This window comes from Argiope bruennichi, chromosome X1 (assembly GCF_947563725.1).
Source record: "Argiope bruennichi chromosome X1, qqArgBrue1.1, whole genome shotgun sequence".
NCBI classification, from domain to species: domain Eukaryota; kingdom Metazoa; phylum Arthropoda; class Arachnida; order Araneae; family Araneidae; genus Argiope; species Argiope bruennichi.
In genome coordinates, this window is record NC_079162.1 from 45,451,330 (window position 1) to 45,469,854 (window position 18,525).

Here is an 18,525-nt window from a genome sequence, read left to right on the forward strand (position 1 = left end):
CATTTCCAAGGACTGCAAAATCCCAGTTAACCAATTCTAGTACGATTATGAAAACATCTTTTAGCATCTCAATATTCTTATGAGAACAATATTCGAACGTTTTCACATCCTCGAACACGATTCTAGATCTATCTATGAGAAACGTTATATTACAGAAATACATTATTGATGCCCAAAAAAAATTAGTGAACATACCCGATGAGACTAAGAATTCAGTATTTTTATATTCAAAGTTAGAAAAAAAATGATTTTTTACTTAGTTTTTCTTCTTAGATGAAAAGCTTTGAAGTGTAACTTCCAGTTGTCTATAATGAACATCTGTCGAATAAGTCTTCCAGTCAGTCTAATATTCCGGATATGATCTTGAAAAATTTTCAAACTTCCTGTTCTAAATTACCCTTAATTCATGTCTGAGCCTTAGACCCTCTGTTTCTAAATTTGAATCCCATAACTATTTCTCAAACTTGTGGTTTTTCCCAACTATGCTGCTGATGGCATACAGGATGGTAGTTAGTCGACAGCAACCATCCGGTTAAAAAAAATAAAGGCAAGATGCCATTAGGCGAGAAACACGTGGGCGACTTATTGTTGCAGAACTATTTTGTCTTTGTCACTTTTTTGATGTTTTCGTTTTCAAGAGGGGACACATGATGAACAACTGTTTCCTGATCAAGAGTGCAGTTTCAATTTTTATTTTACTGGAGGTAAATCAAAAAGTGTTCAAAATGGATGCGAAGATAGTTTTGTCGAAGTACTATTGGCTGGCGTTCTTCAAAACAAAAAGCTCGCCAAGTTGTTGCGTCACCAGGTATATGGACCCACATATAATCATTTAGATTTTAAAGAGGAGCAAAATAGTTCTACAACAACAAATAATCTTATTACTTCAAAGTTTTTTAATACCATACAGTAAGTTATTACTGATACAGACCGAATTGACAATTTGAGTAAGTATTAAATATTATTTCCTAAATATAAGTAGTTTTATTATCAGTATTATATTGAAAACCAGCAATATGTTAATCTGACATGTCTAGACGTCTCGAATTAGCAGGTAAGCCCTGAGTTTTGACTGTCTGTCCTGGAACAAAAAAGTGTCTCCGATTTGAGACGAATTAAATCTCTCAGACTCTCTCGAATTTTACATATCTTTAAATAGTTCATACTAAAAAAAGATTAAGTTTATTTTTCGGAAGTATAGCTTCTGAAAAATTTTCTATTTCGGTAAAATTAAAGAATTCGATACAGACTCTTTGCCAATGTCGGCTAAATCTTACTAAATATTAGAAAACGAGCCAAACTTCAAAACTTTTCAATATAGCTAGGTTGCCATATTTAGCGAATTATCGCCTTTGAAAAATCATAGTTTGGCGTTAGTACAGAATCCTTTAATCGGGTCGATGAACCAGCATGAGGTGAGAAAATGAAATAAATAAAAATATTATTTATACTTTTAAAAAATTATAATTTTATTATTTCTGATTCTTTAAATTTTATTTGTCTTGTATTATTATTATTATTATTATGTCATTACTCCAAAATCTTACAAGAGTCCTGGATTGTGTGTCTAAGCTCTAGAGTATCTCGGATTGAAACTCGGAAAATCTGGTCATAATAATTAAAATGCCATTCATGGATTGATAAATGAAATCATTCTTGCATTACGTAAGGTTAAATTTAACTGCATTTTTAATTTTATAAAAATAAAAGTTTGAAATACAAATCAATAAAAATGAATAGGCTAGAAAGCAAAAATTTACTTGATGGATATAAAGCTCTTAATTTTTATTTAAAAAAAGGCAGTCACATTAAATTTCTGACTTAAAATAACTGACTCCATGTTTTAAGGGATCATGCAATATTACTAAAATTCACATTCAGTTGAAATGTAGACAATGCATGTAATATCACAGACATGTAATAAGTGGAAATGCATATGATATCGAATATCAAATTATACGCTGTGATATCATGACTTTTTCCTTCTTACAAGACACGCAGTGGATCCTAAAATTAGATTTGTGTGATGCATTTGGGTTGTATATATCGTGTGATATGAATTGGCGCAATTGATATCACTTCACTGATTTTCTTAAAGTTCAAATGATAACGGAGAATCTACGATTATGTTAAGCTAGTCATTTCTGATCACTCTACCGACCGCTCCTCGCCAAAACCGATCATGGAAACCAATCAGAATTGGCATGGAGAGGAACCAAAGACTGAATATAAAACCGGCCCTAATTTGCACTAATTTATGATATTAACATTATTCACTCGATGAATGCAGATAGGCAGGGAGATATTTGTGTTTTATTGAAGGAGGTGGGGGGGGGTCTTGAGATATATTCTAGCTATTTGCTTTTCACAGAGAGGGTTGGAGTGCAATGTAGTGAATGTTAGGCTAATAAACGGTTATGCTAATAAAAAGGAATGAAATAAAGTGCCACCATGCTGTTTGGTTGGCGTTGAGTGACAGTGAATTGACCTTAGGGTCTAGTTTAGTTGTATTAACGTCCCGCTGTAAAGCAACACTAGGGCTATTTTGGGACGGACCTCGTAAATTTGAACCGCTGTCAGATGACGAGGACGCCATCTGAGCTGGCACCCCCCTCTCCACACCACACCAGCGGGAGGACGTTTGGCATGACGGATTTAACGTGCAACAGACCCCCCTTACACGACGGTTCTTCGTTGGAATCCGGTTTCGAACCTGAAACCCTACGGCTCACAACCCGAGACCTTACCACCAGGACACCGCGGCCGAATAGACCTTAGCGAAAGAAAGTTAACTCATTCTTTCTGAAACTATCTTATATTAACCTCCATGAATTTTATTTTGATTTATAACAAATTTTATTTAGTTCCATTTTTAGGTGAAATTGGATTTACGAATAACTTTGCATATCAATAACAATTTACATTGTTTCTTAAGTAGTTAGATTTACTTAAACTTTGCATCCGGACAGAGTTTTACAAAATTCTGCTTTTTGAGAGATAAAGACATCAAATTAAAAAATCAGGTTTCTGTATTTAGATTATATCTCCATTTTCAGATTATATCATTCCAGACTAGAAGATTTTTTTATAGTTTATGCTCATAGCATTTTTTTTTTTTTTTTGTATCTGTTGATTATTATATTCACATGATTCTTAAATTTCTTAAAGGCATTATCGAAAAACGAGGAAAGGGTGTCTTAATCAAGTTATACAGTTTAGTGAGAGAAGCCGCTATAGCGTTGCATTTAATCGCAAAAAATCCCACCACCCTACCTTAATGAACACATAGCGAATATGAATATTCAAATCGCCGCACTTAATAACGGGGATGCTGAGAACCAAGAAAAAATATTTTATTTTACGAGCATGTTACATGGAGCCAGCCGTATGAGGAGGTTAATTAGCCACATTATCCTTAATGTGCCTCCCAAATAAGCTGAGAATTTAATGCTACAATTTAACTATTTTTGACTACTTCCTGTTGAACTTAATACTACTATTAATATTACAGCATCTCCTCTCACACTCGAAGGGCCTCCTTCCTGGTTGTGGCATGTGTATAAATAGCAATTCAGTCTGTTACAAAAGTGTTTGAATGCATTTGCTATTATTCCGTTTTTTGAAAAATATTAAGAATTTCTCTTAAATTCGAAAAAAAAAAAAAATAGTTTGTGCCTTGACAGATTTTCTTTTGGAATTTGTCTTTACTAATAATAAAGGGAAATGTGTGTCTGCTTGTGTTGGCGCTCTGCAGGTCAGATCGTTTGACCTAGAGTTATCAAATTTGACGCAAAAATATTCTGCTGGGAATTGCACTTTGGAGCCTTTTTTTTTGTGTGAAATTTCAATTAATTAAAAAAAATGGGTGACGGGTTTTCCCCCCCCTTTTTTTTTGTAATAATTTCGAAAATGCCACTGCACAAAACTGATTTTTGTCTTTTGTCTTTTTAACTGCTTAAGAACCAAGTTAATGTATGTGCATATGACAACTGAAATTAAGTAGAAGGAATTAACTCGGTTTTGTCCTTAAGTGATTAATGATGCCAATTTATAAATGCCGTGCAATTTTTTTCTTAATTTTGATAAGATTTTTTTTTTTTTTTTTTTACATAATGTTCATATATTAGATTCGTTCCTGTAATGAAATTCTGTTTTCATGGTTTCATTAAATATTTAAATGCCAAATTTTTTCCATTATTGCCAATTATGTTTTTCTTTCTTTTCAGGTAAGTGACTGGATTATTTTTTCATCTGAAATTGAATTTTTAAACTATCTACTGTAAACTTTATTTACAGGAAAGTATATATGTTTTAGCTATCTTAATCTATATTATATGTACGATTTGGTTTTGCATACTTAAACATTAGTAATTTTTCAAATTTTCAACAAGTCCTCGGTGGATGGCAAATTTGATAGGTATCCACATGTTATCCTTCAAGCTCCCTTTGTTTTGTTGTTGTTCTAACTTAGACGGGCTTTATCTTAATGAATTTCTTTCAAAATTTGATAGAAATTTACAAATTCGGTTTAAAGATCATGCACCAAATTTCTTCTGACTGGTTCGAAACGCTTTCAAGTTATCGTTTTCACAAACAAACCGGCATAATTCTAAAAAATATGTTTCTCAGTCTACGGGAGGTATGAAACATGGAAATCGGATAAAATTTCGAAATCGAATTTTTCAACGTTTCTCTTTATATACTTTGTACACGAGAAAGTACAAAATTAAGAATCTTGATTTTATTGATACTATATAATTAAATAAAGACTGATTTTCAGCTCATTTGATAATACAAACCTGGAGTTTTAAATACACTTTAGTGGCATAACGGATTAAATTCAAGATTAAATGCATATAATCCTCATGTAAACTGTGCAGATAATAAGCAAAATATTTTATCTTAAGATCAAAGATTTTGCTTATTATATGCACAATTTACATGAAGAATCTGAAAGGGAAATTACATTAAGGCAAATGACAACGGGCAGTTTTAAATAGATTACTCAAACACTTAAAATTTTAATCATAGAATGATATCCAGGAACTCGACTCCATTAGGAAGGTTCAATTACATAATAAGCAGAACAAGTGCAAAGTTATTTAAAATAACACAACTTTAATTCCTGTCCCAGTTTGATGCTTAAAAATACTTTGTTGATGATATCATCAACATCAAGTTATGCACAAGAAATATAAATAAAATTAATGACAATCAACAAAGTGGTTAATATATAATATACTAACGAAATTTGTATGAATTTCTAGATTTATTTTATTTTTCATTTATACATGTTATTTTTATTTGTTTTTCTTTCGTTATAGATTAGGTTTGATTGCTGAATCTTCTTTTCAATTAGTTTGGAATGCAAATATAACAGATTTTCGATCAGGAGAGCAAAGAACCCTCGAACCATCCCTTTCCTACACAATTTCTCAAAAATAAATAAATAAAATAAAAAAAGAGAAAGAAATGCAGAGAGAAACTAAATAAACAAACAAACAAACAAAAAGATGAAAAGCTTTGTTCTAGATAATTCAGTTAACACTTCTTTTTTAAGAAAGCGCTGAAAACTAAAAACACTGAAGGTAGATAATCGCCTTTCATCTGAGCAATAATAAAAACAAAATCATTCCCTGTGGCGAGCAACATTCATTTGTTGTTTTTAAATATTACAGATTATACGCAGGGGCCTGTATTTAACTGATGGCAATAATTTAATCTTTTTTTTTCCCTATGCTAAATTAGATGTTATAGAAAACGCCGATTTCATGCTGGAAAAGATAAATTTAGGTGTAGTAAATACTTCGACGGGCTGCTAAGGTAATACCCATTATCATTTTTCATAAACTTCGATCGAGGCTTTAAATTAAAGAGGCTGCCATAAGCAATATCTTAAATTACAAAAAGAGAAAAATTGAAAATATTTATTCCGAGGAAAATATTTCTTTTTAGGAATGAGGGGACTCTGACGTGAAACAAAGAAAATCATTTTTTGTTTTTGTTTGTTTGTGTGTGTGTGTGTGATCCATTCGTTATAGATGCTAAAAAATAAACCTCCCAGAATGTTTTTTTTTTTAATTTTATAACCGAATGCAGTTAAATTTCCCTAAAAAATCGTTCAAGGAACCCTTCCTAAAGGACATAAAGTATGACGACATATACTCAGATGAAATGGAACCAAACTGATGCGTATAATTAATAATTGATGAAAAAAATATTGTTGCTTAGAAGGAAAAAAAAATGATCTTATAACGCTTTAATTTAATGACTATAAAAACAATCTTGTCTATATTTTGTATATTATAAGTTGCATTGAAATTTACTATTGGAATAGACTGCTCAAAGTTATTTGTTTAATTGTCATTACTCGTTTTAATTAGGGAAGATTCTGATTGAGTTTTTTTCCCTCAAACTGATATGGATAAGTAGAATTAGTATAGTCGGATTTTTACTGTACTCAAGAGAAAGGAGTGCTATCACCTCTTATCCTTCTGGAGGGCTTCTCAGATATTGGATAAGAAACTTCCAAGTATGGTAATTGGTTCCCACCATTTTGGTGGGTTTAACAACTGTGGCGTTGCTGTCTGGGTCCATCGCAGACCTTTGTACGAGGGTTCAGTACATGTGCTGCTCATAATGGTGTGATTATGGGTCGAGTAGGGAGTCGGATGACTTGTCACGGTTGTTCTGTCATTCAGACGCTATATTAAGGCTGAAGTTTCTTCTATATTGTGCTATTAGATTTTATCCTTCTGGGAAGCATCTAAGGTATGAGGACGAGAAGCTTTGGGTATGGCGATTGATTTTTGCTCCTTAATTCGTTCATTAAGGCAGTGGGGTCGAGTTGTCCTCACTTCCATGACGGGAGATGCATGGCAATTAGAAGTCAAACTTATACACCACATATTAAGACTGAAGTTTCTTCTATATTGTACTATTAGATTTATCCTTCTGGGAAGCATCTAAGGTATGAGGACGAGAAGCTTTGGGTATGGCGATTGATTTTTGCTCCTTAATTCGTTCATTAAGGCAGTGGGGTCGAGTTGTCCTCACTTCCATGACGGGAGATGCATAGCAATTAGAAGTCAAACTTATACACCACTTCTGTGTTGTCGCGACGATGGTCATACTATTCACTCCAAACTTCATGGAAAGGTGATGCTTTCGTCTTTACGGCACTCTAACATCTTATCCATCGTGTGTGGGCGTTTTAAATATAAGAGTGAAGGGCTCCCGGTATGGTGGATTATCTCGTAAATCTTATGGGTATGTTAAAGCTATAGGCTCGCGTTATCTTCACTTCTATGACAGGACATACTTCCTTTCTGAGGAGTTGTACCGAGGGTGTTGGTTGCTATTAAGTTTGATCCTTAGTTTCCATCTCCGTGCTACCGCCATGACAACTATTATTTCACTCTGCAGTCAATGCGTAAGGACAGTACGGGTAACTCCAACTTGGTGTTTATCGTATCTTATCCGATCAAGAACCACCTGAGATAGGGGAACGAGAAATATTTGTTATAATTGTTATTTTTCATTTTCCCGGTAGATAAAATAATGGGAGTCAACTTTTATTCTGATGATGGGCCGTATTTTTGTGTGGTTGATGGAGATATCAGCTGTGTCTTATTATGTCTGCGCATTCATTACAGTATCCATTTTAATTTTCGAGGCCACTCAATCACAATACCCCGAAAATCAGTCAACGGTACTGTTTTGTTGTATTATTGCGCCTTGGCTTAAAATGCATTAATTATTTGCTTTCTTAAACTACTTTATTACTTTAGCCTTACAATATAATAGATTTTTTTATTTTTTAGTATCATGTATTAGTAATTTATTTATTATTCAAAAATCAATATTTCAGTATATTATCATGTTTATATGATCATAATAAATTACTCCATTCTTAATTTTTTTAAAATGTTTAGCCATTGTATAAATGAATTTCACGGTGTGTGAACAGTTGGCAGTATTTATTCTCTATCCCTTATTGTAACCCCTCGTCTTGAAAAAAGTCGATCACCTATCCCCGACACTGTTACTGACAGGGATAAACAGGATTTTACACACTGACAAAGGGGAAGAAAAAAGTAATTTTCTCTCACACAGATGGTCTGAAAAATATATAAAAGGATCCCGACAGCTCCATGTTCCGTGTCACGTTGTCCTCCCACTCTTTTCGCCTGTAGGTTGTCAACAACTCTATACAAGACACTGTCCTTTGGCTAACTCAATACAATCTGTCCTTTAGATAGCTCTACTGGGCGGAAAAAAAGATACCCCAGGGTGAAGAAAACAGTGGGCAATGCAATGTTAAATACTCGTGGTTCTGTAAAGTCTTTTTTTAGAAATATAGAAACGAATAGAAATGAATGGAAACGAAGTCAAAATAGCGTAAAAAAGTAAACGAATATATACTAAAATAACATCACTGTATTTGGCATATTTTATATATTTCACTTTTTAAGAACTGGCATTGACAACAATACAAATTTCCAGAGAAAAGTTTACGCCTTTGACACACATATGATAATTTTCAGCGGTAATTTTCAAATTATTAATTAAAAATGGCTACAGTGAACGAAAAAAAAAATGAATATGTTTATGCACAGTTATTAATGAACAAGTAAAAGAGACACAAATAAAAAAAAATCATCTCGGCAAGCTGGAAGGCAAAGGTGAATTCCTTTATATCTAAGTTTACTATCTGCAAGTATAAATTCCGTTGTTGTTGTTTCTTATGACACTTGCCATGGACAAGCCCGCTGTTACGAAGACAGCGATTTTAAGCCGATGGGGGAGTGTCTCTTGTTTTTTTATAGTAGCGCCAACTAGGACCAAGAGTACGACTTAGCTACTCACGCATCACTCATTCGCTTGCACAACCCCTTTTTACAGGAGGGCACATTCACACATCTCACGAGGCCGCGGTGGCCTGGTGATAAGATCTTGGCTTCTGAGCCGTAGGGTTTCTGGTTCAAGACCCGATTCCACCGAAGAACCGTCGTGTAATGGGGTCTGTTGCACGTTAAATCCGTCATGCGAAACGTCCTCCCTCTGGTGTGGTGTGGTGTGGTGAGGGGGGTGCCAGCTCAGGTGTCGTCTTCGTCATCTGATCGCGGTTCAAACTTACGAGGTCCGTCTCAAAATAGCACTAGTTTTGCTTTACAACGGGTCGTTAATATAACTAAACTAAACTAAACTAATCACACATCTCACAGATAGAACAACGGAATAACAACCATGCCTAAACCGGAACTCGAACCCAGGACGCCCAGATCACGGGGAAGATGCGCTACCCCTATGCCAGGACGCCGGCGCATAAATTCTTGATGTTAGAAACAATGAAAATTAGGACTCGAAAATTACTTTCCAGGCCCTAATTTCTAATATATTGAAGTTATTGAAAAACTTTAAATAAAAAAGTTATTTGTCTTAATGAGACGCTAATTTGGCTAATTAGATTTATTTTTCTATCTTCAATATTAAGAAAGTTATATCGAAAGAAAATCCCTTTGTGCTAGATGGGCCTTTACAAACTCGTCCGAGATTTTTACCTTTCTAACAACATATTCCAAGCCAGTTAAAATTCAAACAAAATTACTCTAGTTATCCTGTTTATAAGATAACATGGGCAAAGGATTATGCGCGCTATATATAAACTTTTGAGCGAAGGGTGGCTTTGGGTTCTAGGGAACCATGATCAGTGAAGAACTGAAAATTTTTTCTTGAAGTCTTGTCATGAGATTAATTGCAATAGGTAATCTTATTATAGGAATCTATTTAAAAGATTTGCACAAGTTAAAAAGGACGAGTAAAGTAAAGAATTAAGTATTTCTCTAGTCTGGTCTAAATTAGATTAGGTTGGTTAGACCAATGGTAGTCATCTCGAAGTTTTCGATTTTGTCTTTAAACTTTCGATTTTACTTTTTTAAAGCCCTACGACAGAATTTCGGTTCCCTGAAATAAATGACGAAAATTATCTTTTTACTTTCTCTTATATAAAATACCTCCACTTCCATGACTGACATATTTCTTAAGGAAGGACATTAGGACTCGACGCTGGCTCTCGTGCTGCCACGATAATAGTTATTAAGATTACTCCGGGTGCTTCGGCATGTCTAGAGTAGCTTTCGTACGATTCTCAAATCCAAATGCTCTCTGAGGGACGCATCAAATATGTGGATGCAAAGTCGCCATATAAGTAAGAGGGCACTCGTTTCCTTAAAGAGTTATGTTAATGTTATGTTGTCTAAATTCGAATTATGGGTCATGCTTCCTGACAGATTGGTTGGCGCATGGGGCAGTAATGGCTGAACTGTAAACAACCTTAATACTTGTGTTACTATTCGCTTTGGTCGATCATTCATATATCATATTACCATTTGCCAAGGCTGGATAATTTCGTCTGATTCTCACATACGATTTATAGAACGTTTTGTAGCTGTCGAAAAATTAAGATATTCTGGAAAACACTATGTTTGAGATCTCCTGAGTCCCAACTAACCATTTTTGAGTTATGTCAGTTCAGTCTGCTTGTAGACACGATAGATCAAAAACGAAGAAATCTTACAGAATAAAATTTGTTATACGATCTTCAAAAGAAAATTGCACATCTGCATCATATTTCGGACGAAACACGCGAACAGGAAATTGGCATCCTACCCATGTGCAAGTGAGCACAATAATTGAAACACGCAACGAGAGACGAAATTTTGTACATCTTTTTATCAGCAGACTTGTAGAGTTGGGTGAAATTTTGACCAAATCTATGAAAGTATTAACTGTCTGTTAGTCTGTCTATTCATGTAAACGCGGAAAATTCAAAAATCCAATGAACGGAATTTAGTTCCGTTCAAATGAAGCTCCGTTAATCAAATGAACGGAATTTAGTGTATAATCTTGGCACAGCGTCATTAAATTATCGAAATTTTAAAATCCTTCCTAGACAGTTTAATTCGTCTCCAGAATGACGTATCATTCATAACCATTTCAAATATTCTGTGAACTGCGCGTTAAATCAATGCGAAAACACACTCCGAAACAAAATAAAAATAATTTATTTAAATAATGTTCAATAAAAAATAACGCAGTTGAACGGTTAATATCTTTTTTTAATATTCCCACGAAGAAAAAAGAAGTAAAATACCATGCATCTGGGCTGGTGACTCCGAATTCCGAAGTATAAAATTCTACCTCAGATCAGTATATTAAAGTTATAATTGAAAAAAAAATATCTTTTTATACACTCTTAATTAACTTGAAATGTTTCAGGTTTGTAAAAACGGAATTTTTTTTCGATTTTTCTATCACTTTCTATATGCATTGTATATTTTAGTATTCTCAATGTCAACTTTATATATTTTCAGTATTTAATTATCAGTTAATCAATTTTATTTCTAAGTGTGGGGTCACATGGTAGTAAAAAAAAATGATTCTCAAAATCTATGATATTTATAAAAATGAATTATACACTAAAGGCTAAAAAGTAGAAACTAATTAAAATAAGAAATATTACTTTTTAGTACATTTATCTAAATGAATTTTTAAAATATATTTTTATTAAATTTATAATCAAAAATAAATGTTTGATGTCTGTTCAAATCACAACGATTTGTTTAAATACAAAATAAATTTGCAAAATAAATCTCATAAAATTATTCATAAGCATCATAATTCAAGGAAAAAATAAGCATGGAACATTTAAACGAACGTATCAAATTTTCTATTTGATCTCATTCGCATCAAAGCAACGAGACATGACTTGAAACAGAATGCGTTATTTAATGAGACGGTTGGAAAAATCGAACTTTGTGACAGTTCAGTCATTTGAAGGCTAAAAAAATTGCACATCTGGGCCTTGAACAAAGTTTGACTAATAAATCCTGGCTGTTTCCAAAAATGAATCCAATTTCATCATAGCTATTGTCTAAGAATTAAAAACTTTATACAAAGTCTAGTTTTAGTTGAATGTTATCAACATTTCTATAATTCTTATCTCTGTTATATGAGGAACGATCTGTTAAGAATGAATCAGATAAATATTACATAACTCCGAGCAAATGATTTCATAATTTACTTTATTTCATTTGAAATCATATGAGACGAATTTTTATTAGAATTTTGTGTTTTTCTGAACTAAAGTTAACTTTTAACCATCTAAAAAGAAGTGAAACCTCAATTTCATTCCTGATAATCATATATTTTGTATATAAAATGCTAAAAACCAAATTTAAAAATCGCAGGAAGCAAGATAATATGAGTTTTCAGAAAACACTGCAAGGAAGTAGGTTATGTGAGACAATGCGAAATGAGAAATTTATGTAGCACTGGGTGATTTGACCTTTTAGTGTTCCACTTTTATTGTGTTTGTTTCAAAATTCTATTCCAAACAAATAGTGACATTTCAATAGAAACACAGGAACAGAGTGAAAAAAAATTCATGTTTTCATCTTTTGTATTCAAACAAAATGATGATGTGTTCAAAACAATTCTGTTGTAAAAGCCACGTGCAAAGACCAGATATGAAAAATTTTGCATGGAATCCAATAGTCAACTATAAAATTTAATTTTTTTAACAGAATAATTCGTGGAAGTGATAGTATAAGGATAACATTCAAATTTGTGTCCTTTTCTTTTTAAATTAAATATTTTTACAGGCAGATATTTGACAATAGCGATTTAGAGTTTGTACAAGGGAATCGTGATCTCTGTAATTATCGACTTAGAGTTATGAAATTTTTTATATACATATATTATACCACAAATACGTTAAATATATTTTATGAACTTTTTAATTATCTTATTTAAAAAGAATAAAAAAATTCTAATTTTTAATAATTTTGAAACGTTTGTCTCTTTAATTGTTTAATTTTTACTTATTATAGCATACATATAAATATGCATAAAACTGGTACAAGTTAGTAATTTTATTTAACATTGAAGTTTCTGGAAATATTTATACATATAAACTAAATTTTCATTAGAATTTTGTGTTTTTCTGAACCAAAATTGATTTATAACTATCTAAAAGGGAAAACTAGAATCCATGATTTGTAAGCATATATTTTTTGGTAAAATGCTAAAAACTAAATTTCATATTATGTTAATGCTTTTTAAAAATTTAAAGTCCATCATCACTTCGTAAAATTTAACTTTTAATAATAGCTTTGTTTTAAACTGGACTACTTTATTTCTGTTTTTATTTAACTTTTCTTATTTCATGTTAGTGAAGAAGTAATCTTGTAATCGTGTTTTCATCCACATGCTCTTTAGTTTTGAAATATTATATGTAACTCGTACAAGGACGCCTCGTGGATTGGGACTGTGGGGCAACAACACACTGAATTTTTTTTCCAGGTATAGTAAATTTAAACATTAAAGTAGTTTATTTTGCAACATATATCTGAATCTACCAACAATTTAATATTTTGATTCTTTCATCTTCAACTGGAAAGTAGGGAAAAAGAACAAGATAAATAGCAGGAATTTTCTCTATCATTTGTCTTTCAGAGAAATTTATCCCTGTAAGTACTGTTTTTTCCCTTTTATACTTATTTCCTTCTGCTTATCCATTCTCTAATTCATTGTTTCTTAGCCAAAGGGAGTAATCTCTATAAAATCTTTTTGCAAGCTCTCTGATAAAAGTATTGCCCCCCCCCCCCCCTTTGACATAAAATTATACAAGACTGCGAATTTCACGAGTGCTCATAATTTCACATATGTGAATTGTGTGCTTCGTACAATATTAAATAAAACGAGTCCTTGTGTATTAATTGCGTGATATCGGCGAATAATAGTTGCGAAATATCGATCGTCGTTGGCGTAATTCTAATGTGCAATCTTTGGCACAGATCATAGGCATGCAGTTAATACGCAAGTACCAGAAAACTAAATATGTATTTTAGACGCTTTTTTCCAGACTAACTGATACCAACATTTTACAGACAACTATAATTGTACTCACAATTTTACATACCTAATATCATTTATTGAAGTCATTGAGTGTTGGAGTTAATGCGCTTGCGTGCTAAATTTTAGATACTAAACCCTCTATACCAAATTTCATTTCTCTAGCTCTAAGATTTTTAGTTATAATGTTCGCCTGTACTCGGAGTAACCGTTCAAGCGGATTTTCTGTAAACGGATTTCGTGCAACATTTGATAGGAATATACACATTTGATGTTAAATCCGTATATCAATTTTCTTCCGTCTAACTTAACCCTTTCTAAGGCCATCAGTCTTTGTATGAAGGTATGAAAGTTGGCACAAGTCCTGACACATTTTTTAATTAGACAGAAACTCAGATGCCTTAGTAACTTATCTCACACAAAATTGTGTGTCTTGAATTGTTTCTTAATTAATCAAATTAATTTATTTAATTTATCTAATAAACTAAACGAATCACTTTTTGTAAGCCAATCTAAATCCTAAAAAATACTTTAATATACCATGATAAGAAGAAAATGGTCTTTTAAAGGGTTAAGGGGTGTTTGAATTATCGTATTCTGAAACAGACAGGCATAATTCCAAAAAATGTGTTTTTCGGATGCAGGGAGATCTCAGATCGAATTTTTTCATGATTACAATGCTTTCTATATATGCACTTTGTATACGAGAAAATAGTAAGGCACGTAACTGAGAAAAGTGTTGTCAACGAAAGAGCATTCACCGATAAGGAAATTTAAGTTTTAAATGCCTTTTTAACACTGTGGAAAAATTCTTTTGCAAGATGAAATTGGAAAATAAAGAAATGGTAGAGGAAAATGAAGAAATAATTAATGATAAATAAAAATGTATTGTATAAAAATTTGAATGATTTTTTTAACCTACAAAATGATTTTTTTTCGACAGTTTTTAACTTATTAAAGCTTAAAAGTCTGAAAGGAAAAGTCTTGCTTTCAAAATTTCTGCAACCTCAATATTATTCTGTACATACATTCTCAATACATTCTGTACTATCCTATTTAAAGTCGTGAAAAAGCTCTAATTTTGGGGCGAAACAAGCATAGGTTGTTTTAAAGAATACTTCTTAATGAATAGCAAATACAGAAGTTCTGGTACCACATCTGTGCCAGAATAAAATGGAGGATACTTGAACGAATATAGAGAAGAGTATTAAAACAGTACCAATAAGTGCATTCATGTTGAAAAGCACAACACTGCACCTGTAGATAAGTGTAATATAAATTTAGCATTTTTTTTCTCTTTTTATTTCACAGTATCCAAAGAGAAAGCAGGCCGCGGTGGCCTGGTGGTAAGGTCTTGTCTTCGGGATCCAAGGATTTCAGGTTGGAGACCCGATTCCACCGAAGAACCGTCGTGTAAGCGGGCCTGGTGCACAATAAATTCGTCGGGGCTAGATGTCCTCCCGTTGGTGTGGTGTGGAAGTTTGGGGAGGAGATTCTAGTTCAGGTGTCATTCTCGTCATCTGACAGCGGTTCAAAATTACAAGGTACGTCCCATAATAACCATAGTGTTGTTGTAAAACGGGACGTTAATATGACTAAACTAAATTAAAGAGAAACCATAGCGCTTACCGTAATGTTCGACTTCGAAATTTTGAATTATATCTAAGATTTAAAGCTGATTGAGTCTCCAACTCCCCCAAAAATATTGGAACTCATACATATATCTTTTCGTCCGTGTGATTTGAGCATGATAGTTCAGAAACCGAATCAGCTAACAAAAGTGCGATGTCCTAAAACCAAAATTGTAGACCTGATCAAATTTTGGACGAAATATCCATCTGTGTGCATCTAAGTGTGATTTGATAGTCACATGAACATTTAGGAAAAAAATTATTGATCGAAATGAAACCAAAAGAATGAATTTAATTAATAAATAATTAAAAAATGCTATTTTAAAGCTATGCTTTCTGAATAAAATTAATTAAAAATTAATAACTTATCAGTTAAAATTTCTACATTGAAAATAATTTTCGTCAAGTCAAAAGTCAAGATTTAAAAACATTAAAATATTCGAAATTTATTTTTTAAAAAAGCTTTATTTAAGCTATACAACAACCCCCAAGTCGTTCATGGATGCTCAAAGATAATGCACTAATTTAATATTTTCATAGCTCAGTTATGAGGAAATCAATAAATGCAATTAAATAATGATTGCATATAAGTGACGCTGTTTAATAAAAAAATTGATTTCACTGTTGTATAATTTATAATAATGAGTTATAAATTAAAGGCAGCTAAAAACAAGAAAGCAATTAAAATAAAGAAAAAAACTTCTAAGAGTACTGAAAGGTTGTGTTTAAAAACTTTGCAAATTATTTTTTGACAAAAGTTGTGTTAACATATATGAATAATTGTAAGGAAAGTAAAATACGCAAGGAAAATAATCAAATCTTTTAAAATTAAGTAATTAAAACATTATCATTCAATTAAGCTTTCTTTGCTAAAATACTTTTCTCTTCTATTCATAAGTATAATACACGAATATCTTTATAAACCAATCATTAAATTATGCAAAAAACCAATTGAAAGTAGGCAAAAGTTATAGTGTTCCAAACATTAGAATTAAAGGCAATTTGTTTTTAATTGTTACAATTACTAAAAAGGAAAGGGGAAAAAAACCCTGCAAATTAAAAAAAAAATGAAAATTGGAAAATTATTGACACATAAAAAAATTAAAATATCAGTCTCAAGGCGAAAGACTATCAAAGTAGTACTATTAAAATATGTATTATTAATATGCAAGACAACTAGAAATAATTTAGCAATGTTACCTGCTTCGACGTCATATAGCATAATTCATAGCCTAGAGTGTCACCACGAGTGATTAATTTCTTCGGAAATAAAGACTTTTAATATTTCAAATAGTTTAGAGCTATCAACTCTAGAAGAATCAAAAATTTAAAATAGTTATACCATTTGAATTCGAAACACTCTAAAATATAATTTTGCAGAAATGAATCTGAAACATCGATCTGTGATTAAACCCGCCGTGAATGTGTATGTGTGGCAAAATTCCCGAGGCCCGGGAAAAGTAAGGGAAAGGATTATTAAAGTTTTGGGCGCGAGTCAGGGGTAGGGGTGGAGTGTGGAGGGGATGGGGGTTGCGCGTGCTAGTATTTGCACCGGCGCTCAACATGTCTCCCGGCCGTCTGGTCTATGATAACATAAAAAGTTAGCACTGCTCTTTTGAAGAGTGACTGTATTTCAGAAAACGGAGGCAATAATAATTTATTTTTATCCTGAATCGATCTTAATAACGTTTACATGTTGTTTAATCTTGAAATGAAAACATCATGGATGCAATTTTTCAAAGGAAAAAAAATGATAAGATAGATCTGAAGATAGGCTTATTTTGCAAATGTTTGTGAGAGAATCCAAGTAACAATTTTAATTTATTAAAATGCAAACAGGTGTTTCATCTCATCTGATAATAAAGGAAAATATGTGTGTGTGTCTATAAGACGGGCTTAACAGTTTCCAAATTTGGCACAAATATACTTTGAAGAGTGGGAATGTGCCCTTCAGAACAATCTTTTTGGAACTTTAATGAATTAAGCAAAATTTTGGCTCTTCTATGAAATAACTCGTGAAAATATTGCAGAAACCTGGCATTTATATCAGTTTAAAATTTTAAAAAAATGTTTAAATTATCATGCGAATTTTTCCTAAATTTTGGCAATTTTTTAAATATATTTTTTTCACCTTTCTAACAATAGTCTGCATAATTGCAATGAAATTAAGACACTTTCTTCATTTTGTAAAATATTTAATTCAGCTATTTTCTTCCATTATTGAAAGCTAAGGAAGAAACACTGTTTAATATTTGTGTTTTTAACATGATAAATTAGAATTTACAGTAACGCGAAAATTCGAAGATAAATTAACTGGCAACTAGCAGTTATAACCGCTATTAAAAATAGTGTTTCGATGTCATGGGATTCGATCCTATTAAAATGGTTCATTTGCTCAATGATCAGAATACATGTAAGGTTATTAAAATAACAAGATTTAATGTCTGAAATAATTTAATGCTTAAAAATATTTTTTTAATCAGTCATGAATATTAAGGTATGCATAAGAGATTTAATTGAAAGTAAACATATCCAATATTTCCGGCGTGCCAGTTTAGTTTAGTTATATTAACGCTCCGTTTTTAAAGCAACACTAGGGCTATTTTTGGACGGACCTCGTAATTTTGAACCACTGTCAGATGACGAGGACGACACCTGAGCTGTCAGCCCCCTCTCCACACCAGCGGGAGGACGTTTGGCCCGGATGGATTTAACGTGCACCAGACCCACTTACACGATGGTTCTTCGGCGGAATCGGGTCACGAACCTGAAACCCTCCAGTTCCGATTCCGGCGTGTCAGCTGATTGCCAAAGGTGACTTGTAAATCATAATTTCAGGAAAAAGCAAGTTCCGACAGTAGTAACTCCATCTTTTGAAAGGTGCAAAATGGCTACTCCGGTTACCTCCAAGGTCTGACACCCTTTCGGGTATGCGGGTCGTCGTGGGGCAGACCAAAACCCAGGTGCAAGACGACAA

At 32.6% G+C, this 18,525-nt stretch overlaps 1 long non-coding RNA gene across 2 annotated transcripts in view; it reads left to right on the forward strand.

Moving 5' to 3' along the window:
- The first annotated feature begins 813 nt into the window (after positions 1-813).
- The window catches only part of LOC129958091 (uncharacterized), a 157,157-nt gene continuing 139,445 nt past the window's right edge, over positions 814-18,525 (forward strand). Inside the window, exons 1-2 of one of the 2 annotated variants that reach the window (XR_008783133.1) lie at positions 814-947; positions 15,229-15,461. This is a non-coding gene — a long non-coding RNA (uncharacterized LOC129958091). The remainder of the gene's footprint in view (positions 948-15,228; positions 15,462-18,525) is intronic. The other variant, XR_008783135.1, reaches the window with a different exon arrangement.